Raw genomic sequence first — 23,468 nt, 5'->3', positions numbered from 1 at the left:
CCTTCCTGAGTCTCTGAACTCAAGGTAGACAGTGTGGTAGAGATCAAGGATCCTTTCTCCTTACTTCCTGGGGGTGAAAGTGTATTATTGTTCTAGGGATTAAAATATGCATCTAATACAAAATAATTACATTTTATAGAATTTTCTTGGGATACCTTGGTGGCTCAGTTGGTTTAGCGTCTTCCTTCAGCTCAGGTCATGATTTCAGGGTCACGAGATCGAGCCCCTGCCTTGGGTTCCCTGGTTAGCTGGGAGCCTGCTTGAGGATTCTGTCTCTCTCTCCTTCTTTCTCAAATAAATAAAATCTTTAAAAAAAATTAAAACTTTCTTGTTGATTCTAGCAACATGTGGTCTCTTAGCTTGGTTTTTCATGTTGCTATAATCTCTCCATCTGCACTGTCACAGGAAATTAGCAGAGAAGAATCAGGGTTGCAGAGGAAAAATAGGGTTGCTTAAAGATTCAATTTTAAACAGAAAGCTGTGTATTACCCTAACATTTTCTGTGTTTAAGACATCTAAAGGTCTAAATCAATTGTGACAATAAGTAGAACCTCGAAAATCTCAAAAAAGCAGCAAACACTTAAAGAAAAGATGGCTCTTCCAAAATAGATTGTCTTCCATTTAAAGGTGTGATAGCAAGAGAATAAAAGTCCTCTCACATTATTCTTTTAACTATTGTTCCCAAATCCAGAGCCCCCCCCCCAGTAGATTTCAGAGGAACACCAAAGTTATGAAGCTAGGAACATTGTTGACAATACTCAGGTGGTCCCAGTAGAACTTCTATATCCCTCCTAAATAAAACTGGCCTAGGCAAGACAGCAAAGGTAAATTTTTGTTCAACTGCACAGAGCTTTTGCCTTGGGATAAATACACAGCTGTGTGAATATAAGTATTGCAACTCAAGCTGTGAGATTTCACAGTGGGTAAAGAGAACACACTCCTGTTGAGGGTCACAAAAACGTCAGGGTGAATGTGGGGCCAAAGCAGGTCCCCCATGATCCCCAAACACTAAAAAGCACTGAAAGGAGCAGTAGGGTGATTGCGCAGCAGAAACCCCTCTGACGTCACTCGTTCGCGCAACTACCTGACTGGGTGGTGACCTGAGTCCTTCCCGTTCATTATGGTCAGCATCATCTTCATAAAAATGCTCCTTTCGTCCCCCCTCACACATAAGTGTCATTGCACATTCCAGATTGTGTGGGTCTTTTCTATCCAAGTCTACTGTCCCCTCCTGAATGCAACTTCCCTGAAAGAAGGAATTATGTCTAATCCATATAGGTGTACTCTGGTGTCATGGTCAATTATGGCTTTTTCAAAATAAATTAACTCATGATCTGTGAGTTATTACTCAACACATGTTTAGTGTTGTGGCTTTAAGAAACATGATAAATGGGATGCCTTGGTGGTACAGTCAGTTATGTGTCTGCCTTCAGCTCAGGTCATGATTCCAGGGTCCTGGGATCGAGCCCAGCATGGGGAAATCCCTTCTCAGTGGGGAGCCTTCTTCTTCCTCTGCCTCTGCTGCTCCCTTGTTGTGTTCTCTCTCTCTCTCTCTCTCATAAATAAAGTCTTTTTAAAAAACTATGTTAAAAGAAACATGATAAATGGTCACTCTGATTTATCAAGCAAGGGTTTTCATACATCCCTGATCCACACAAGAAAAGGAACACTTCATTGCCTTTAGATCAAGAATATTTTAATCCCTGTGCTATTGTGATTTGGCATTATGTTTTCTAAAACCCAAACTATTGTAGTTTTTATTTTTTAACCCTCCACTTCTGGTTTTTGTCCTCTTTTCTAGCCTCTTACCTTCTCTGTGTCTTTTAACATTTCTTGTTCCACTGTCCGTTACATATTGGTATTCTTTGGGTCCTTTCCTGTGCCTTCTTGTTTGTCCTCTAGATATTCCCCCGGATGATCTCATCATTCCCAAGACTATTTACCATCCACTAGCTATTGAAGCCCAAGTGCTTTCCTCCAGATCACATCTTTCTTATGAGCTTTAGATATGCTTAGTAACGGGGCTAGTTGGAAATCTCTGCTTCATCCTTTGAGCCCCTCAAACTCAGCAGATGAAAAACGGGGCTCGTCATTCTTCCTAAACCTGCTCTCCCATGTGCTTCCTGTTTTTAGAAATATGACCAATACACTTTTCAGTATCCAAGCTGGACGTCCTTCTGTTATTATTTTCTTGTATTTAAAAAAAAATTCAAGATTTTATTTATTTATTTGACAGAGATCACAAGTAAACAGAGAGGCAGGCAGAGAGAGAGGAGGAAGCAGGCTCCCTGCTGAGCAGAGAGCCCAATGTGGGGTTGGATCCCAGGACCCTGAGATCATAACCTGAGCTGAAGGCAGAGGCCTAAACCACTGAGCCACCCAGGGTTCAGTCCTTACCTCCTGATCTTTCTCAAGTCGTTCTACTTGTCTTCATTTCCACTTCCGCTCTTTTTTTCCTCTAGATTTTCTCCTAGTTCAGTGGGCACTGCCATGTGATACGTGCTCTTCCTCTCCTTTTAGTTAGCTAATCAATGTAAGGACTATGCTCAGCAAATTCTAAGCAAATAAGCTGAAGATTTATAGATTTAGGTTGATTTTCATACGTATTTGTAAAACTGCCTACTGATGCTTATGAATAATTGACAAACCCTTGGGAAAATACATCTATAAATCCAGATCTCCCCACATTTGAAAACTATATTTCTTTTGCTTTTCACAAGTATTGCAAAGCTGAATAATTTGATGGGTACAACACAGAGTTGGCTGCCAAAACTTTCCAAATATGTTTACTGGGAAGGGGGAAAAGCATACATATATGTCAAATTACAGTAACTAAAGCTTATTCCTAAGGAAATGTAGGAGGATGGAGGAAGGAATGAAGAGGGTGGCTTTTCCTAAGCTTAATGACTCAGATGCAACAAGCCACATAGCACATTTCTTCTATGACATTTTCATGCCTAAAACTTGAAAGTTCTCTGTTGCTGTTGGCCACTGGTTCTTTCTATTAGAATCAAATTTCTTTTTGATGAATGTATTCATGGCTTGCATAAAATTAGTCTACACTGGCAAAGGATTTTCTACATCTAGTTTAAAATCAATAATAAAGTACAGTAATATATGAGTACCACACAGTACTTTGCTTTTTATGCTTTTTTTTTTTTCTCACAGGTCACAAATTAGCAGTGACAATATAACGAGGTCTAGATTCAAATTTCTGTCAGGAAATGTTCTGGGAAATTTCTTTAGAATGGCCTGGATTTTATATTTCTTTTTTGAGGCCACCTTGGGTAGTTCTAGGGAAAACAAAATTGTTGAAACTATCTAAAGCAATTCCTCAAGAAAAAAAAAAATACACCTTATTTTATAAATATATGGTAACAACACTTTTCAGAGACAAAGAGGCTGTGAAGAAGTTGAACATTCCTCAAAGAACTTTGAAATCAGTTACAAGAAGTGTGTGCCACAGTCTCCCTTCAGAAGCTTCTCAGTGTCCAAGGACACATGTCCCCATGACCTAGGCCAATCTTCACTGACCAAAGTGATGCAATTTGAAACACAGATCCTAACCTATGAGGGTGAGGATGGACATTTCCCAGCAAAGAAGCAGCTGAGTGGCCTTGGCTTATGATTTCCTCATTCCTCATTTGCCTCCACTTCTGAAATGGGATGTTAAATTCTATCACTTAACTTGATAAAGCTGAAATGCCTCCTCATTGTAAATCTGGCTCATTTCTAGGGCGAGGCTTATGGTTTTCTTGCCTTTTCTCCCATTCCAGTGTTAGTCTCCATACTAACATACATAAACCTATTCCCTAAAACCCAGCTCATATAAAACATCTGTAATACTTGGTAGTCAACTTCAATCTCTAAAGACATCATCACTCCAAAAAGGATGGGATTTCCTGGATTATAACATGTCAATAGATAGGCCAAGTTAGAAAACGAAGAAATGGTTTCTCATGTTTTTTCCTACCATGAATTCGGTATTTGTAGGTCCTAATTACCATATTTCCCTATAATCATTTACTTTGCCACATTCTTCCTCATCACCCCACCCCACCTATTACTCTAGGTAGTTAGATTCTCTAACACAAAGAGCAAGTCATGTTTTTCTCTGTACCTGACCCAGCAGGTATATAAGATTTTGCAGCTTTTTTTCAGATTGTAATTCTTGAAAATGAAAGGTCACCACAATACATCCCCACAAAAGTAGATGAGAGGCTGAATGAATTTTAAAAAGAAAATAAATATGGTGTACAAGATTAAAATTTGAAATTCTGAAATTGCTCTTTGAGATGCCTCAACCACTTAAAGAATCTTTTGATGGAAAATTTTATTGGACAAATATATATGCAATATAGAAATGAAAGAAAATGAAGAAAAGCTTTATTTGGTAGCATCTAATTTTGGCTAAACATTCAAAATAATTGTAAATCAAGGCAAGCTACTTGAGAAGATATGTGTTATAAAATGTTTTTCAAAAAAAGTTTTTCTGACTGCAGACAAAAGAAAGTATATCTGTTAAAATATTTGTTTTGAAATATTTATATAGTTTAATACAAGAACCTAGAACTGATACTGTCCTCTATTTAACAGAATTTTCTCAAACCTTACTAGGCATCTTGCTAACTGAAGTCTTCTCTCAGTTAAATATATTGAAGTCTTTACAACTCAACAACAAAACAAAAGAAGCTAATCTTTAAAATAGGCAAAGGGCTTAAATCATATTTCTCCAAAGAGGGTATATAAATAGTCAAAAAGCATGTATCAGGCACCTGATACAGTGGGTTTAAGCCTCTGCCTTTAGCTCAGGTCATGATCTCAGGGTCAGGAGTTCCACATCAGGCTCTCTGCTCAGCAGGGAGCCTGCTTCCCTCTCTCTCTCTCTCTCTCTCTCGGCCTTCCTCTCTGCCTACTTAGGGTCTCTCTCTGTCAAATAAATAAATAAAATCTTTTAAAAAATAAAAAAAAAGCATGTGTCAAAACATCTTTTGTTCAGCATCCCTCATGGCCAGGGAAATGCAACTCAAAACACACAGTAGGATGGTTACTATCAAAATAACAAATATTGTATGATATACCTAGAGTCACCCCAATCATAGAAACAGAGAGGGGAAGAGTGGTGGCCATGGGCAGGGAGGGTGGGAGGGTAATCAGTGTCACTATTTCATGGGTACAGAGCTTCACTTTGGAGTGATGAAGGGTTCTAGAGATGGACAAAGGTGATGCTTGCAAAATATTGGGAACGTATTTAATGCCACTGGGTTCTACACTCAAAAATGGTTAAAACGGTTAATTTTGTAGTATGTATATTTCAGCCCACTTTAAACATTTTTTTAATCTTTAAATTTTTGAGGGCTAAATTTGAGAGGACCATTATTTTCTATTTTATTAGTCATGAAACACTAACATTTCTAGACCCAATACAATGTGCCAAGCACTAAGGGCTTTTACACATACTAGTTGATTTCTAACAGCAGTCTAGGGGCAGACACTGGGTTATACACAGTGGGTAGATTATGAAGCAGACATGAAGAGGTTAAGAATTTGTCCAAGACTACACCTCTCCTGGATAGTGAGCCTGGGATTCAAATGTGAGCAGTCTGGCTTAGCAGGGGACACTCAGCCATGTTCACTTTTTCAATGGCAGTCTCTAAGATCATTACCCAACAGGGACACCTGGGTGGCTCAGCGGGTGAGGCCTCTATCTTCAGCTCGGGTCATGATCCCAGGGTCCTGGGCCCCAGCCCCACATCGGGCTCTCTGCTCGATGGGGAGCTTGCTTCCTCCTCTCTCTCGGCCTGCTTCTCTGCCTACTTGTCATCTCTGTCTGTCAAATAAATAAATAAAATCTTTTAAAAAAGATCATTACCCAACATCACTTATGTATTATTCACTTCATTATTTTATTGCTACTTTTTTTCACCAAACTGTAGTCTTAATGAACAGCAACAAAAAAGAATCAAAGAAAAGACTGTAGTTTCTTTAATAATGTACCCTATCATATGAACAAGGGGACAGAGTGGTCCCCATTAAGCCAAACCCTCCTTGCAATAAGCTGACGATTCTAAACAGGTCATGAAATAAGAAGACTTTCATTATATATGCTGCAATAGGGCTGTTAGCCTTGTAAAGAAATTCCACAATGAAAATATGATTTAGATTTACATCACGTAAATTATGCATGAGAAGCATCATGTAATAACGTTATTATTATTAATGTGACAAATTATCACTGCACACTCTTTTGCTTTCTGAGGTACGGCTTCATCTATTGTCTCTAACTTTATCCTCAGTGCAACCTTGTACAAATGAAGACAAGGGTATTAAGCAATTTGCTTAATGGCAGATCTGGGAATAAGATCCAGATTCTCCTGGGTGTGTTCAATAATTACTTGTTTATAAACTGACCTCTTGGGATTCTCCTAGAGAAAAAATGCTATGAATCTTAGGCCAGCTCATAGACTCCCTTATGTCAATTTAAGTTAAAACAAAGTTACCCATTTAAAACATTTTTTGATGGTGTGATAATTTTATTCATAAAATATCCCCAATTATTGCAACCAAATTAACTACAAAATTTCACCTCAACTGAGCCCTTCGAAGCTCCGATTCTGAATGTGTTAAAGTCATCTGTGGCACAAACAAGCTGTATCATAAAATATATTAAATGTAGGCATCAATTTTATTAAAATATTAAAGCAGAGATGAAATATGAATTAAGCAGAAAAGTAGAAAAATACTTATTTTTTTAAAAGAAGAGTTAGATATAACGATGACTGATAAGAATGAAATAGATATATGGGAAAAAAATTCTTAATACTAATTATGGAATCTGAGAAATGAAAACAAGAGAAAGTCCATATTAGTTAAGGTAGAAGAAAGACCATTCATAAAAGCCATGGAAAAACTGAAAAACCAGAAAGGATAACTTTTATATATGTAATGAAATGGATATTGGAAAGCCAATAAAATCAATGAGTGTATGAATTTTATAAATGAGTTTAGAAATTAATGACCAAGCCAGAATTTCAGCTGGAATAGAAAATTGGGACAGAGCTATAACTATCACAGTTTTTATGTGTCTAAATCTGCAGACAGAGCTTCAAATCCTATAATTTTAAAAACTTGAGGCAAGTAAGAGTCTGATAAACAAATTGATTAGCCCCAAATCACATAGTTAGACTGAACCTAAGATTCAGGTACAGACTCACCCTAACATTTTCAGGGCCTGACAAAGGGGACAGAGAGGCCTACATGTGTTATACCCCAAACACAGCCCCCCAGTCCTGGTCTTCCCTTTTTTCTTCCCTCTCTGGGCTCCTTCCTGTACCATAAGAGGCCACATATTGCATACACCCCTGTAGGCACACACACACTTACACACACATTTGTGGATACCTCAGCCTGCCAAGTCCAAGGTCTGCCTGAACACCATTCTCCAAACCTCTTGTGCACCCCTCCAAGCCAGAAGTGAACCAGTCTTGGTGCAGCTGTGAGGGTAGGGCTGGTGAAGAGACCAAGGTACTTCATGAAAGCGAAGGACTCATTGGGTAGGGAACTGAGGATTCTGGGTACCCAGATGCAGGTGCAGAAGCTGGGGTTTCACTCAGGTGGGATCTCCTCTTGTCCCCAGGGATCCCTCCTTACTCTGGTGAGAATCATGGCTAGAACAAGCAGGCATGCCTGCTTGTTCTAGGTTATAAGCCCAACCCTTATAACCTATCTAATTTGTCACCTCCTGAAGGCCTTTTCTCCCAATACTGTATGATATGTCTAGAAGAGTCAAATTCTTGGATTTTGGGTTAGGTCTTCAACCTATTAATTTTGGGGAATGCAACCATCTTATCCACAGCATTAAACCAGATGTAAGACATGTTTCTATGCAGAAGTAATACCCAGTGAATTCTTCCTTATCCTAGTTTATAGGGTCTCTAATATTAGAGTTGACTGAATTCCACAAACTTTCAATTGCCTTATCTGGGACAGAACACTTGAAGAGCTTTACATTCTAGATTAGTCTACATATAAATGCAAAAGTGTGCTAAAGGTGGCAATAGAAAGGCATAGCGTGCCATGGAAGTCTGTCCCTCCTGTTGCAAAATCTAGCTCCAGACCCCCTCACCTCTGTCCACCAGCCAAACATGGAACTTTCCACACTATGTGTCCACCTTAACAAAGGGCTAGAAAACGCTCACTTGACCAGGCCTTTTTCCCAGTGGTAAACATACTTGAAATGATGCTCCCTACACCATTTCATACCCAGTCACATGTAATCACTATTTAATTATTATAGTCACCCAATATCTGTTGTGCCAGTTATTTGCCAGATGCAAATGGAGAGGGAACCAAGGTGGCACCTGCCTTCATGAAGCTCACGGTCTATTGATTACTTTAAAATCATTTTCCTATGTCATGGAAAGCCAATCATGATAAGTTTTATGCCTGTATTGTCAGACTATATGACACTTTTTCCTAATGTTGGCTAATGTTTGTAATAATGGAGTAGTTATGATAAATAACATGCTCCACGTTTTTTACTCTTTCCTTTTGATAGGATCGAGGCTCTATCCCAATTTTAGGTTTTAATATAAATTAATCCTACCATCAAAAGAAGTAATTTTTAACCAATACTGATAATATATATATTTTTAAAGATTTTATTTATTTATTTAACGGACAGAGATTACAAGTAGGCAAAAAGGCAGGCAGAGAGAGAGGGGGAAGCAGGCTCTCCACTGAGCGAAGAGCCCATGGTGGGGCTTGATCCCAGGACCATGGGATCATGACCTGAGCTGAAGGCAGAGGCTTTAACCCACTGAGCCACCCAGGTGCCCCCTGAGGATATATTTTAAATTATTGCATAATACAGAATATCTTTCTTTTACTTGCACAAAAGAAAGATAACATGGCCAGGTCTACAATTGTTGAGATAGGATATTTTCTTCTCAAGTTTCCATGGCTTATTTCTTTCTATCATTAGCCTTATAGCTTCGTAGAGGAGATGTTTGAAATGTACTTAAAAACTAATCTTCCCACCTCGAAGGGAATTATTTTTATTAACACTGGACTGTGGTTGATTTTTCCATGCAGGTGATTCATTTTTATAATTATTAGAGCATCTGTCCAGATTCATTCTTGTCTACTTGTTTTTCACTTTTTTTGTTTTGTTTTATTTTTTTGCTTTGCTACCAACAATTTTGATCTTCCCACATCTTCACATGAAACTGGAAAGTTTTATGCCAGAGGCTGCTAGCTACATGTTATTTTAAACCTGAAGAGTATAAGGGTGCCTGGGTGGTACAGTGGGTAAAACCTCTGCCTTCAGATCGGGTCATGATTCCAATCAAGCCCCACATCGGCTCTCTTGCTTAGTGGGAGCCTGCTCCCGCCTCTTTCTCTGCCTGTCTGCCTACTTGTGATCTCTGTCAAATAAATGAATAAAATCTTAAAAAAAAAAAACCTGAAAAGTATAACATTATAATTTGAAAGTCCATTTACACAGAGAAAGTCTATTTACACAGAGAAAGTCCACTTACACATTTACACATCTTTGATCATGGCAACTGGACTAACCCTGTCAACTTTAAGTCACTTTATTAAACTAGCTTCAGGGTGTGGTAAAAAAAGGCTATGCGAAAACCATCCAAAGTCAGATCAACACACACGGCATCCTGTTGTTCAAGCATCAGGAAAACCCACAATGCTAGTAGATTATGATTCAAGTAAGAGAAATATTTTTCTTCTGAAGGATTTCTCCTTGTGTGCTGTGGAAGAGAACTCCTTCCTGTCACTTCATACCATATGGTAACCACTTTAGAGTTATACCAGTGGTGAAGGAAGACTAAGGGTTAACGATAAACTGATGAATTTCTTCCCTCCCCACATACATTCATGCACACACAAATACACACACAGAAGTGCCTTGTACACAGGGGCATGTGGGCACACATGACACACACAAACTGCTGTTTGGAAGAATAAATTATACTCACAATCTCATCCAACATGAGCAGTGTTATTAGCACATTTAGTCCATTGCAAAACCTACCCCAATTAACATGCCCCCAAGAAAACAAATGAAAGAACCCCTTTAGGAGGAATTGTAAATTGCATCAACTTTTGCCATAAGAAGAAGCTTGACAACATTATGAGTCACACCAGAAAAGTTTGTCATTATGATTAAGTAGTTCTTCAACTAGTAAAATAAAACATGCCTGAAATAAAAAAAATAAACAATAGCATCATCTATCCTTATATTATGTGAGAAAGCACACCAAAAAAGAGTACAACACCATAAATAACATTTTTCCATTCATCTTTGCATCTTTATTCCTGAAATCCATTTGGAAAAAAATAGGACAAGGCACCAGGAGAATAAAAGACCATTTTCCATTAGACCTTAATGTGTGACTACTTAGTAAAGTAATTGAAAGCATGACTATAGCATAGTGCTGGGGTTCTCTTGCCAGGAGATTGCATCAAAATGATATGGAATGTTTCATTTTCTTTTTTATTTATTTTCCAACATGATAAAAATCCAAAGTCCTATCATCAGTTAATATTTGCAACAATTAATTTTAGTAATTAGTTAAGTAACAATGGTCTCTTGCATAATACATAGTGTGGCACAAGAATAACACCTCAGATTTATAAATGGTACTGTTTCTTCAACTTCATTCTCTTTAATGTATCTATTTTTTTTTTTTATTTCCTGAGCTAAAGGTCAAAATGGTGAGGCTCAAATAGGCAAAAATGAGAGGAATGTCTGGGGCAGTTGGGTGGCTCAGTCAGTTGGGCATCAGACTCCTGGTTTCAACTCAGGTCATGATCCTGGGGTCCTGGGATGGAGCCCCACGTCAGGCTCTGTGCTCAGTATGGAGTCTTCTTTTCCCTCTCCCTCTCCCTCTGTTCCTCCCCCTGTGTGTGCTGTCCTCCCTCCAATGCTTTCTAAAATAAATAAATCAAATCTTTTTTAAAAAGTGAGAGGAATGTCAAAATAAGGGATGCAAAACTTTCTAAAAGACTAGCCTTCTGTTTTTCACTAACAATGTCAAAGACAGAATAAATATTTGTCAGTTCTGGACCTGATGTGTTACAGACCACATTGTGAACAAGCATCCTGACTTTTTGAAGGGTACTAATACTTAGCACAGTACCTGGCACACTGGAGGTCCGGAAAAGTTATTAAATGAACATGAATTGGACAGTTACTTTTCTCATAGAAGCTTCTATTCAACAACAACAACAACAACAAAATTGAATTCATTATCCAGAAAGACTTTTGTTGGAATTGCTTCTGTAAAATGTGTTTTCTTTCTGGCTACGTCCCCCTGATTTTTCCACTGAGACAAACCAGATTGTCTAACATCATAGATACTTCTAATTTGTATTAGTGTCCTATTGTATACATTAATAAAGGCATATTATCTGCCGGTAGCCCTGCATTTCTGTTGCAGAAACTATGGCAATCCCATTTAAAGTCTTTTAACCTATTCACTTCATGGTAGTAGCAGCAACAGAGCCTTCTGGGCTTTGTAACATAATAGCGCCCCTTTATCACGCTGAATGGTTTATTAGAACCTGCTTGTACCGATGATTTAGTTTAACCATGGTGAGGCCACCACTCCAGGGCTTTCTACTCTGTTTGGGGACTCTTCTGTCATCTTAATGGTTAGGGTTTTGTTTGTTTTGTTGTGAAGCAGACTTTCATTTAATTTTAGCATTATTTACATTATTTATTATTGGGAGACAAATTGAAGATGAGGGGGTTGAGACCAGTGTGCTGTACTTTAGAATCACTAGGAAACCAGAGGCATTCCAAGATCACCGAGAATATTCAGTCCCTCTGACCACACATACTCTTTTTCAAATGTACACCACTGTTTTGAGTTACAGAAACAAATAGAAAAATAATAGTCAATCTCCTTCAAAACTTGAATTTTGCAAATCCAACTGTTCTACCATTCTTGGTGGAGTTTCAGACTCTGCTAAATTTCTTTTCTTTTTCTTGTCTAAGTTCCAGCAGCTGGGTGTGCTAAGGGCCAGGAAACATCAGCCAGGACCTGGGGCCATGGTACCCAAACATAAGTGAGATTAAGCCCTGCTCCATTTTCTTCATTCTGTCTTTTGACTCCATCTAAAGGCCTAGAATTCTGCCTTGAGCTCTATTCTCAGCCTTCCAAGTTTCTCTGCTTCATGCGTCTCTCTCTCTCTCTAGAAGGAGAGACGGTGGATGGAACCTCAGCCCACCCTACACCAATGGGCTCAGCCCCCTCTTGGAGTTAACTCTCTCCAGCCTGTCTTGTGAACTTAGCACCTAGGGTTGTTCAATAAAGCTCCCTCTCACGAGACCTGATGTATCATAACAAATCTCATGATGACAGAAAAACAATTTGGAAAAAAGAAAAAAGCTTATTTTCCCAAAGCAATATAATTTTCGTAAATTAAACATATTATCACTTTGAAAAAGTATATCACTGAATTGATGTTACTTCAGGAAAGGAAGAACATCATATTGTAAATTATATTATGATTAATACATCTCAACTTCCATTCAACTACAAGCACTGGAAATACCTTTGGTTTTTGTCAAGTCACTTCTGAAATCAGACAGGAGAAAATCATTTTTTTTTAAAATAGTAATTGAAGGATCAGTAAGTATAACTAACAAAAACCTTGTCACTTTTAAATCAATCAGCAAAACCTAAGGGCTAAAATCATACTTCTCTTCGTTCTTAATATCAGCAGTGAGGTGAAAGATTTTTTTTATTTTTTTAAAAGATTTTATTTATTCATGTGAGAGAAAGAGAGAGAGAGAGAGCCCCAGTGGGGTAGGGCGGGGGGGGCGGTGGGCAGAGGGGGACAAGCAGACTCCCTCCCCACTGAGTGAGAAGCCCATGGAGGGGGAGGGGCCTGGATCCCAGGGCCTGGGATCACAGTCTGGGTAGAAAGCAGATGATTAACCAACCCCATCACCCAAGTGCCCCACTGAGGGATTTAATTAGGAGTAAAATGCAGTGATTAAGAGCATATGAAAAGAGGGGCGCCTGAGTGGCTCAGTGGGTTAAGCCTCTGCCTTTGGTTCAGGTCATGGTCTCAGAATCCTAGGATTGAGCCCCGCCAAATCAGGTTCTCTGCTCAGCGGGGAGCCTGCTTCCCCTTCTCTCTCTGCCTGCCTCTCTGCCTACTTGTGATCTCTGTCTGTCAAATAAATAAATAAATAAATAAAATCTTAAAAAAAAAAAAAGGTTTAAGAACATGCAAAAAGGAAAATGGTAGAAAAACAGTAGAAAAACGAAATACCTATAAAACAATTTCCCTGTTGGCTTTGCCTTGAATCAGGTTGATCTGGCCTCCAACCAGGTTGGAGAGAATCAAGTTGATGTAGGCCTCCAACAGCCCTTGAAATGGTGAAATGTTTTGGCTCTCTGGCCATGCAGACCACTATATCCCATTGTAGATTCGCAAATAACAAGGAAAATGAATGGGACTCATTTCTTCCAAATTTAGGCAGCCTGCAGTGCAAAGATACCCTTCCTAGTGACACATCCAGATGAACTCCATCCAAAATCAAACCTTTGCATTTGTAGAGCTTTTGTGGGTATGAAAGCTAATGAATAAATTCCATGACTACTTTGTTTCTGGTATGTAAATTTTCTTTGGCAAGTTCCCTCTAACAAAAATCTCACTGAATTTAATGAAATTGAGGCAACAGCCAAAAGTTAATACCATTTAGATGCCAGATGCTACAATCACCATTATTGTTTGATTGACTTCAAAAAATAGCCCACAAAATACCCTTGATCTCTTGTTTGGTTTCTGGGAATTTCAGAAGAATTCCCGTTAATGGCCCAATAGCATGCATCTACCGTTACTTATTTTTTCAGTTCTGGAAAATACTAAAGTCATTGGCATTTGAAATGTTCCATGAATGTCTTTTTCTCCCAATATGGACTGATTACAGTCTGAAGCTCTGTTCATTCTTTTAATAGCTGAGTTGTTTAATGAAACAATAGGATCAAGACATCGGATTCTCTGAACTCTGTAATCATCTCATTTCAAGCCATAACCCCACTAACTAGCATCCAATGTAAGAATTCAATCAGGATGCTGAAACAGCTTTCATTCTTTCACTAAATCTTGACCTGAAATAGGAGTTAAAAGTAACTGGTCAAAACAACTGAAGTATTTCTGTTTTCTCGCATACAGCTTCTAATCTGTCTTTGGCCTCTGCTTATAAGACAAAACAAACACCTCACACTAATTTTTTTCTTAAGATTTATTTATTTATTTGAAAGAGAGAGAGAGTGTGTACACACAGGTGGGGGGATGGGCAGATGGAGAATCCACAAGCAGACTCCCCACTTAGGGAGGCAAGGGACATAGACATAGGTCTTGATCCCTAAGATCATGATGTGAGCTGAAACCAAGAGTCAGATGCTTAACTGACTGAGCCACCCTGGTGTCCCTGAACGGGTTTTTTGTTGTTGGGTTTTTTGTTTGTTTGTTTGTTTTTAAGAGAAAGGCTATTAAAGATACAAAGCTGAAACATAGACCTTGCTTTTGAAATTAAATGTACTAGAAACTATAGACTAGTAATAAAAATGTTTTGGAAAGTTCCAGAGCTTAAACTCACATTTGGAAGTAGAATTTTTTTTAAAGAGATTAAATCAAACAACATTGTAAAGACTATTACATAGAACAGAGAGTGTCGATGTTGATTTCTCTTCATCTGGATTACAAAGCCTTATCAAAATGATATGTGACTATAAAGATGAATAAAATACCTACAAAACCTATCTATTAGGTCTCTCTACCACAGTTTTACATCCCTCTCAGCATTGGTTTTTAAGATAAAGCCAGATCTCACTGCCTAATAAAATAGATTCACCTAGACTCATTCCATAATGGCATGCAAATAGGCTTTCTTACTGGAGATAACATCAGCTATTATGATGCTAACCATGTATTAAAACAAGGCCTTCAGTGGTTTCTCAACAAAGCTGAAGAAACTTACCCCCATTTCAGTGTAGATGACCTAGATTTTAGAGAGATGTGTAATTCTAAATAACAGAAATGTTCCTGAATGTTTCTAGTCCTATCTATCAACATCTAGCGGGATGCCTAGCCTGCAACCAGTACTTAGTAAATATTTGATAAATGAATGAACACATATAATCAATGAATAAATACTTAGATTGTTAACTATTAAGTTAACTATAGATTGTTAACTATACTTAGATTGTTAACTATTAAGTGGTGGACAGCTTTTCACAAATTCGAATCTTTGAAAAGACATCCCTGCCCATGCAGAGAACGTGATCTCAAAATAATTCATGTGAGGGTGAAAAAAAAAAAAAAAACCCAAGCAAGAGTGTTTTACATCAAGAAGAGGACTGGTGTCAAAACTAAAGAAATAGAGAAATAACGATTAAGAATTATAGTTATGAATATAGTTAGGAGTCTGGATGTGAAGCATATGTAAGGGTATTGATTTTAGAGTCTGACAACATTCCATTTTACCCTCGTGCTACCCCTCTATAATTGTTCAATCTTGGGCAAGTTATTTAATCTCTAAGACTCAGTGGGATATGCCTCCACCTCCATAAAGTTGTTCGGAATGTTAAACAGTTGGTGCCTAATAAAAAGGAAGGTTGTACACTTCCTGCATATATATGTGTGTCAGTGTCTATGCTGCTTTGATTAATTAAAAGGCCAATTTTTCTAAAATTTGTATTATTGGATTCTTTAGAATTTCAAAACAGAGAAATGTGCCCTAACTAGAATATGCTTGATAAGAAACACAGTTATCTGGCTAAGGGTAGAGGCTATTCAAAAAATGAAAGTTTATTTTATAATATTATATTATATTATAATTATATTATATTATAATTATATTATATTATATTATAATGACATCTATATTTAGACCATAGCATAACATTTAAAATATTTTAAACCAAGCATATGGGCTTCCCATATTATATTTTATTTTTACCAAGGCTAACATGTTATGATTAATTCTGAGCACCCAAAACAGAATCTTAAACTCTAATGTGACAAGTCAGAAAAATGAAGGGCTTTTTTTTAACCCAAGATTTCATAATTTAAAAGGTAACCTTTTGGTTTACATGATGCCTGCAAGCAGTGACAGGGATGTTGACGACATTAATATCACTATTTCTGTCACTAAAATCTATAGCAAATACATTAACAGCGACAAACGGAGGTAGTTTTTCAGAGAGCTTGCTAATTGCGTTGCTGCTGTGAACTGAGTTTTGTGGTGTTAATATATAAAAGCCCAGAGCCAGGAGGGAAGCATGAATCCTGGGAAGATATGTAAACAAGTTGGCAGCTACTTTTAAATCTATATACTTGTGTTTCTATGACATTCTTCCCGAACGGTGATCAGCGAGACAAAAGCTATCTGAGAGAGAACGATTTCCCCAAAATCCTCCGGTTAAAATCAGGGCCTCATGAGTAGAAGAGCAGATGCTCCCTGATGTGAACCTTATTCCTTTGGAATTTGGCTGTTTCTATCTTCAGTCTGCCAATGCCCCACAGGACAAAAAAAATCTCCTGTGTTCAGCACACAAGTTCCTGATGATGACATTAGGGAATATCATTAAGATGATGGTCTATGAGGGGATGAAGCAAGCTGGAATTCAGACCCCAGAGCTCTACTTGCAGAGCCCACTTCCCAAACACCACACAACAATGTATTCCCGTTAAAGGGCAAACTTACCCACCTCAACTTCCTGGTTAGGTGAGGACATGTGATTTTCAATTCTGAACAATTAATAATAATTTAAAAAACACTCTGTTTCCACCATAAGAATAAATACAATTAGTTATATCTCTTCTCCCCACTTGTGCTGTTGTTTTGTTTTGGTTTTTTAAATAATGCCACCCTGAATCCCAAATGTTTAGGCCCAGAAAGAATTTCTTCGACTGCTTACTCTCTCTTTCTTCTTTATATGGGAGAAAAAGTTAGGTAGGGAGATGATAAGCATTATGAGGGCCCCTTTCAAAGTCATTCATCGATTGGTAGTCCAAGATCTCTGCCCCCCACCAGTGCAGGTTGTCCCAAGGATGCACATTTCCTAAAAGCCAATGTTCCTTGCACACCTTCAGAGAAAACATAAAGACGGCATTCACTACATTTCATTGCCTTAGTTATTTTCCAAGTTGTAAGAGAATAAAGACATTTTGTCTCAAGCACCATTCTACACCATTGAGCAATGGCCATAAATTCAACATTCTTCCAAGAATTAAGCTAAGAATAGGAAAGGACAGACAAGCTTTTATGTGATAGTACAGCCATACTGTTAAAAAATGAAACTCTCCAAACAAAACAAGTATTGGCAGTAAAATGTGGGGTTTCCCCACCAGTTTTAACATCAAATACTATATCAGGAAACCCCAACTGTCGGAGTCAGGAACACGAAAAGGATTCATAAGCAGGATGTTAGAATTTTTGCCTTTTGCGATGGTTCCTTTTCCCCCCCTTTTATATTCTGTTCTTTGTAGTTGTCTAAACAACAAAATATAAGCTGAACTTTACATATTTGACTTTGTGATTAATTTGATTCATGTGGAACTTAAAGGTGGAAGTATATCGCATGACCCATAAGGAATCACTGAGGGTTTCTAAGGTTATTTAAATAATACTAATTCTAAATCCCCACATATTAGGAATTGCCCTAAGGTGGTAACTGAAAAGTTAAGAAAAAAGAAAATGACTCATGACTAATTGCAAGTTTTATATCTAAGATTTAAACTGAACAGAACAGTAGAGACTTTGTTCTTACCAACAATGTTTCATGTACTTGAAGCAAATGAAATCAGAATCTGCTAAACATCATATTTTAGTCATCTCAGTCTATATTGAAACAAAGGTTAATACCATTTTGGAAAAGGCATTCACTTCTATTTGGATTTAAAATGCATTATAAAAAATTTACATAAAAATGTAAGAAATCAAGGTACCAGGGTGGCTCAGTCACTTAAGCACCTGACTTCGGCTAGGGTCATGATACTGGAGTCCCAGGATGGAGCTGGGCTCAGGCTCCCTGCTCAGTGAGGAGTCTGCTTCTCCCTCTGACCCCCCGATCTCATGCTCTCTCTCTCTCTCTCTCAAATAAATAAAGTCTTTTAAGAAAGAGGAGAAAAGCATAAGAAATTATCAAAAATCATGCAACATAACCTTAGAAACAATAATGGAGTATCTTTTTTTTAATATAATTTTTTATTTTTTATAAACATATATTTTTATCCCCAGGGGTACAGGTCTGTGAATCACCAGGTTTACACACTTCACAGCACTCACCAAAACACATACCCTCCCCAATGTCCATAATACCACCCCCTTCTCCCAAACCCCCTCCCCCCAGCAACCAGCATGGAGGTTCCTCAAAATGTTGAAAATAGAACTGCCCTATGACCCAGCAATTGCACTATTGGGTATTTACCCTAAAGATACAAACGTAGTGATCCAAAGGGGCACATGTACTCGAATGTTTATAGCAGCAATGTCCACAATAGCCAAACTATGGAAAGAACCTAGATGTCCATCAACAGATGAATGGATCAAATAATGGAGTATCTTGATACGTCAATATTTTTCATGAATGCTAATTAGAATATTGTATTCCATCTTTACCCTTGATGGGCAAACTATGTTAGTTCCTTAGAGTCTACCTTGGATTATGTTTTACAATGCTTAGACCACATAGATCATAAAATCAGACTGTGGGAAAGTAAACAGGCATCAGATGAGTATAAAAGACCGTGCTCTGGGTTGGGATCTCTCACTGACTCATCAAAAGTGTGACCGTGGCTTAGTGCTGCTTTGAGCCTTGGCTTCCTCTTCTAGATAGAGGGGAAAGGAAAATCTATTGCATGTGCCTGTTTTAATAAGCATTAAAAGACCACAGGGCTGGTGTTCAACACTGGTATTTTTATTATTAGCTAATCCTCCCTCTTTTGAAAGGGGAGCATCTGAATGTCGGGGGTAGAGATGCCTAAGCAAAGGTCACAGACTTTCAGGTCATGCAGTCAAGGGACTACACCACCCCCATGAAGTAGTTAGCTTTGTTTCCAATGCGCCTTTCTGCCAAGTTTGACACTTATGTTTTATGGAGGGTGGGAGAGGGAAGGATCTTTCAATATTTTTTAAAGATTTTTATTTATTTATTTGACAGAGAGACCACGAGGGAGGGAACACAAGCAGGGGGAGTGGGAGAGAGAGAAGCAGGCTTCCTGCTGAGCAGGGAGCCCAATAGAGGCTCAATCCCAGAACCCTGGGATCAGGACCTAAGCCAAAGGCAGACAGTTAAAGACTGAGCTAACTCAGCACCCCAGGGTCTTTCAATATTAAAAACTGATTTGATTTCTACTCTTAATAGCTGAGTATCTGCATGAGAGGTGGAGCTGTCTTCCAGGGATGAGACGTCATGAGACCCAAACTAACAGGATACGTCCCTTCTGCTAATTTCATACATCATGGCTCAACTCAAGAAGGCTGTCCACTGATGTGTTATCAGTAGGGAACATGATCTCCACTACAGGAAAGAAAATGAGAGCGTTGAGGGAGAGAAAGTAGAGAACAAAGCAAGAACTTATTCACAGCCACACTTGGCTGGGGCAAGAAGACTACATCTGTAGACCAAGAGGACTGTAGGCAGCCCGCTGAGCCTCATGTCCTCTGTGTAAGCTTCTCCCACCTCTCTTCCTTCTCTTTCCCTAACGTCTTCTTTTCTTTTCTTCTGGCTGTCCAGCTGACACCTCAGGAGCACAGAGGTGGGGGTTCTCTTCTCTGCTGCCTCACTCTGCCTTCCTTCTTCTTCCATAACATTCCCGTCCCTTCCTTGCAGTTCACTGAGACATTACCAGGAAGACACCTCATTCATTCACATTAAGGTAAATGACTGATTATTCACTTTTAATCTTCCATGGCACATGTGCTTAGAAACCCAAATAAATCTCTAATGGATCACGTCCCGGGCATCGCGAAGAGGATAAGTTTTCAAGTGGTGTCTGTTCTCCACTTTGAAAAATGGGGAGCACAATGAGTCCAGACAAGCTAACTTCGCACAGAAGACATGCCGGCTGTCACACCTCTAAATGGGAAGTTATCTGCTAGCCCCACTCCCACGGGAAGGCTGGTCTCTTTATTTACAAAACTCCTAGGGCTCATGGGATTTGCTTTCTTTTAGCTCATTAAAGCTTTGATTTCATTAAAAAAGCCTTGCAGCATTCATTTCTCTGCTGCAGCTCTATAAAGATTTCATGCTCTCTTCTGAGTTTTGTTCGTTCCACACGGGTTTCCAGAGTCTCCACGATTCACCCACCACCATGGCTCTCTTCCCAACAGCTGGCCTGCACTTCGCTGTAAGAGTTCCCCAATGTGGAGCTAGGTCACTTCATGGTTGTTAATTTACAGCATCACAGGTATATTTCCAAGTAATATCATCAGTGTAATGGAATCCACTCATATACGCAACAAGTTGTTTCCCCAAATTCTATTCATTGGCTTGCCTTCTACTGGGGCCCCCAACAATTACTCTCAGGCTATGCAATTATTAACATGGGCCTCCCTGCGAAAAGAGAAAAATCATTTTGATGTCTGCATTTCTCGTCAACCTCCTACAGTGATCATTGGGTGAGAGTCAGTGACCAAGAATGTTTTTAAAAAGATGGGATTTTTTAGGAAGATTTTCATATGATAAAGATTATACTTAAGACTTCCCTAGTTTCTTTTGGGAAGGTATTCTTTATCAGATAATGTGCCTTATGTATATTCAGAAAAGAAGGGCCGGATCATTATATGTATCTGTTTTAGTAACACTAAAGCCTCAGCTCCAGAAGGGTTTGCTTATTTATTTTGTAAAACCTTTATGGCTATCTAAAGACGCTGCTAATGCAGGTCAAAATGCCTTTCCATGAACATTTTGATGGTAGAAAGCTAATGTGCTGTCTTACTACTCCATTGAAGGGAAATGAAATTTAGTACTGAAAATGTAATGCCCCCAATATGTCAAACAGAGGCCAAAGAAGAATTACGTTCATAGAGAAAAGTTTTCACTGAGACAACAACCTGCCTGTATTTGCTTAAATAAAAGAAACAGATTGTTCAAATACTGGTATTGCTTAGGATGCCTGATCATTGTGGGTTCCTCTTAGAAACGGTGAAATGTTCAATAAGACAAAAATGTTACAATCAGCTAATGATAGGAGAGGAAGCTGAATTTATCACACTGGTTTATTAATAGACTTGTCAGACTTTCACATTAGTTGATCTAGTTTTTAAGTAAAATCTCTTCCATTTTCCATTGAATCACAAACTTGGGATTAAAACGAGAGGCAACTGGAGGCAATGGAAAGACGTCTGAAACCGGTACCAGACCTGCGGTCTCTGATCCAGCTGCCACTGGTAAGGAGCTCAGCCATCCTGGACCTCCCTTGCTTTATGGGCTCTGATGATGAGCTTCCAGACAATGTGATCTATAAGGCCTTTCCAGTCTTTACAAGACTCCAGGGTTAAAGCTGCCATGTATGCCATCTACCAATGTTAAAGATTCTGGGATGACAAGGAAAGCATTTGTTGCCTTAAGTTACTCTAAGACGGAACACCAGCTTTGGTCTTTTACACCTGTCTGTATTCTTTGGTTCACTCCTTAGCTTTGATGTGGATTTAGGATTTCTAATCCCTGATGATATGCTTCCCTTCATACCATTGCGGTCTCAAGAGCCACATTCTAAATTATTTCATATTTTAAATTATTAAGCCACTGCTATTATACTCACAGTTTTTAAATGACTATTATAGATAATAATGACCATTATTATTCCCTGGTGGTGATGAGCTGTAATATAGCAGTCTTCATTAAAGATAAGTAAGCACATATACATGGTGGCCTAAATACATTTGATTTTCTGATTATCAGAAGAAAAATTAAAATATCCTTACCTTACTTAAATCGTTAGGAAAGAGTTGTGGAATTTTCTTCTGTTTGTTGTTGTTGATATTGGTTTTATTAAGCCATGATTTAGTTAAAAAAAAAGTTATCTGCCATTCAAAAGAAAAAGATCATTTCTAGGATGCAATGGATTTGGTGAAGCAATTGCTTAAGACTACATGCCAGTTTGGGTTTTTTAACCCACTATATTTGGGACTATATTTTACACACACACACACACACACACACACACACACACACAGGCTCTAGGTTAACCAAGTCCTAAATTAAAGGGAAAAGAAAAATAAAAGCACCGAATTCTTCAGCTTTTCAAAAGGAGAATTAAAAGTTGTGACTTTGTTCCACACTTTAACAATAACATAAAGTTTGAAAGTTCTCTTGTTAAAGATTAAAACAGCAACTGAAGAATGAGAAAAAGAGTAGGTAACTTTTGAATTGTTGTGGAAAATAGAAGAAAGAAATTAAGAATTAAAATAAAAGTATAAAGCAGGATAACAAATATAGACCAGGCATAATAGTCAAATAAAAGTAAAGGGTCTAAATTCTCCCTTCGCAAGGCAAAGACCATCAGATATCACTGAAAATGACAATCTCATATTTTGTCCCTCACAAGAAACATTTAAAAAGTGAAATATTAACAAAAAAATATCACACACAAGTCTCTAGAGGACAACTCCTTTTTCCTTCTACACACCACCTCCAAAAACCCAAGGTTAAAATATTAACATCAGTTATATTTACAGTAATGACTACATTTACTGACAACATATTTTGTTTATAAACCTGTCATTGGCTCCTATCACAGTATCTAGAATGTAATCAGAATTGAGTGAATATTTGTTGAGTAAGTTAGTAAGCAAATGTTTGTTTTTTTAACAAGAAAAACATTAAGTAAAAAGTAAATTTATATTGATAAAGTTTACAGACAATAAGAAGTCTAAAATAGTATTAAACTTTTATGCTTTATATAGATTCATAATATCTTAATAAATAATAGAATTGCAATCTTGGGTTATTCCTCTTCATAATCCTAGGACATTCTATACTGTCTGGTAGATACATGTTGTGCTCAAGTTATAGCAAGAAATCATGCGGCTAAACCTAATGATGGCTGTGTAAGTGATGGGAGAATGCCACCCAAAATGATCCTACCACCTACAACCCCACTTTTCATTTTGTTTTAAAGAATTTACTGGACAGAGTGGGAAACTGTGTAATTTGTTATAGCTTCATTTACCAATATTTTAAGTGGCATTAAATTTTTTTTTCCCCAAAGGTTATTTATTTATTTATTTATTTGACAGAGAGATAGAAAGAGAACACAAATAAGCAGAGCAGCAGGCAGAGTGGAGAGAGAAGCAGGCTCTCTGCTGAGCAGAGAGCTGATGCGGGGCTCAATCCCGAGACCCTGGAATCATGTCCTGAGCTGAAGGCAGCCGCTTAACCAACTGAGCCACCCAGGCACCCCCCAACTCTTCATTCTTG

Source organism: Mustela nigripes, chromosome 5 (genome assembly GCF_022355385.1).
Source record: "Mustela nigripes isolate SB6536 chromosome 5, MUSNIG.SB6536, whole genome shotgun sequence".
Classification (NCBI taxonomy): Eukaryota; Metazoa; Chordata; class Mammalia; order Carnivora; family Mustelidae; genus Mustela; species Mustela nigripes.
Note: the sequence above shows the minus strand (reverse complement) of the source record.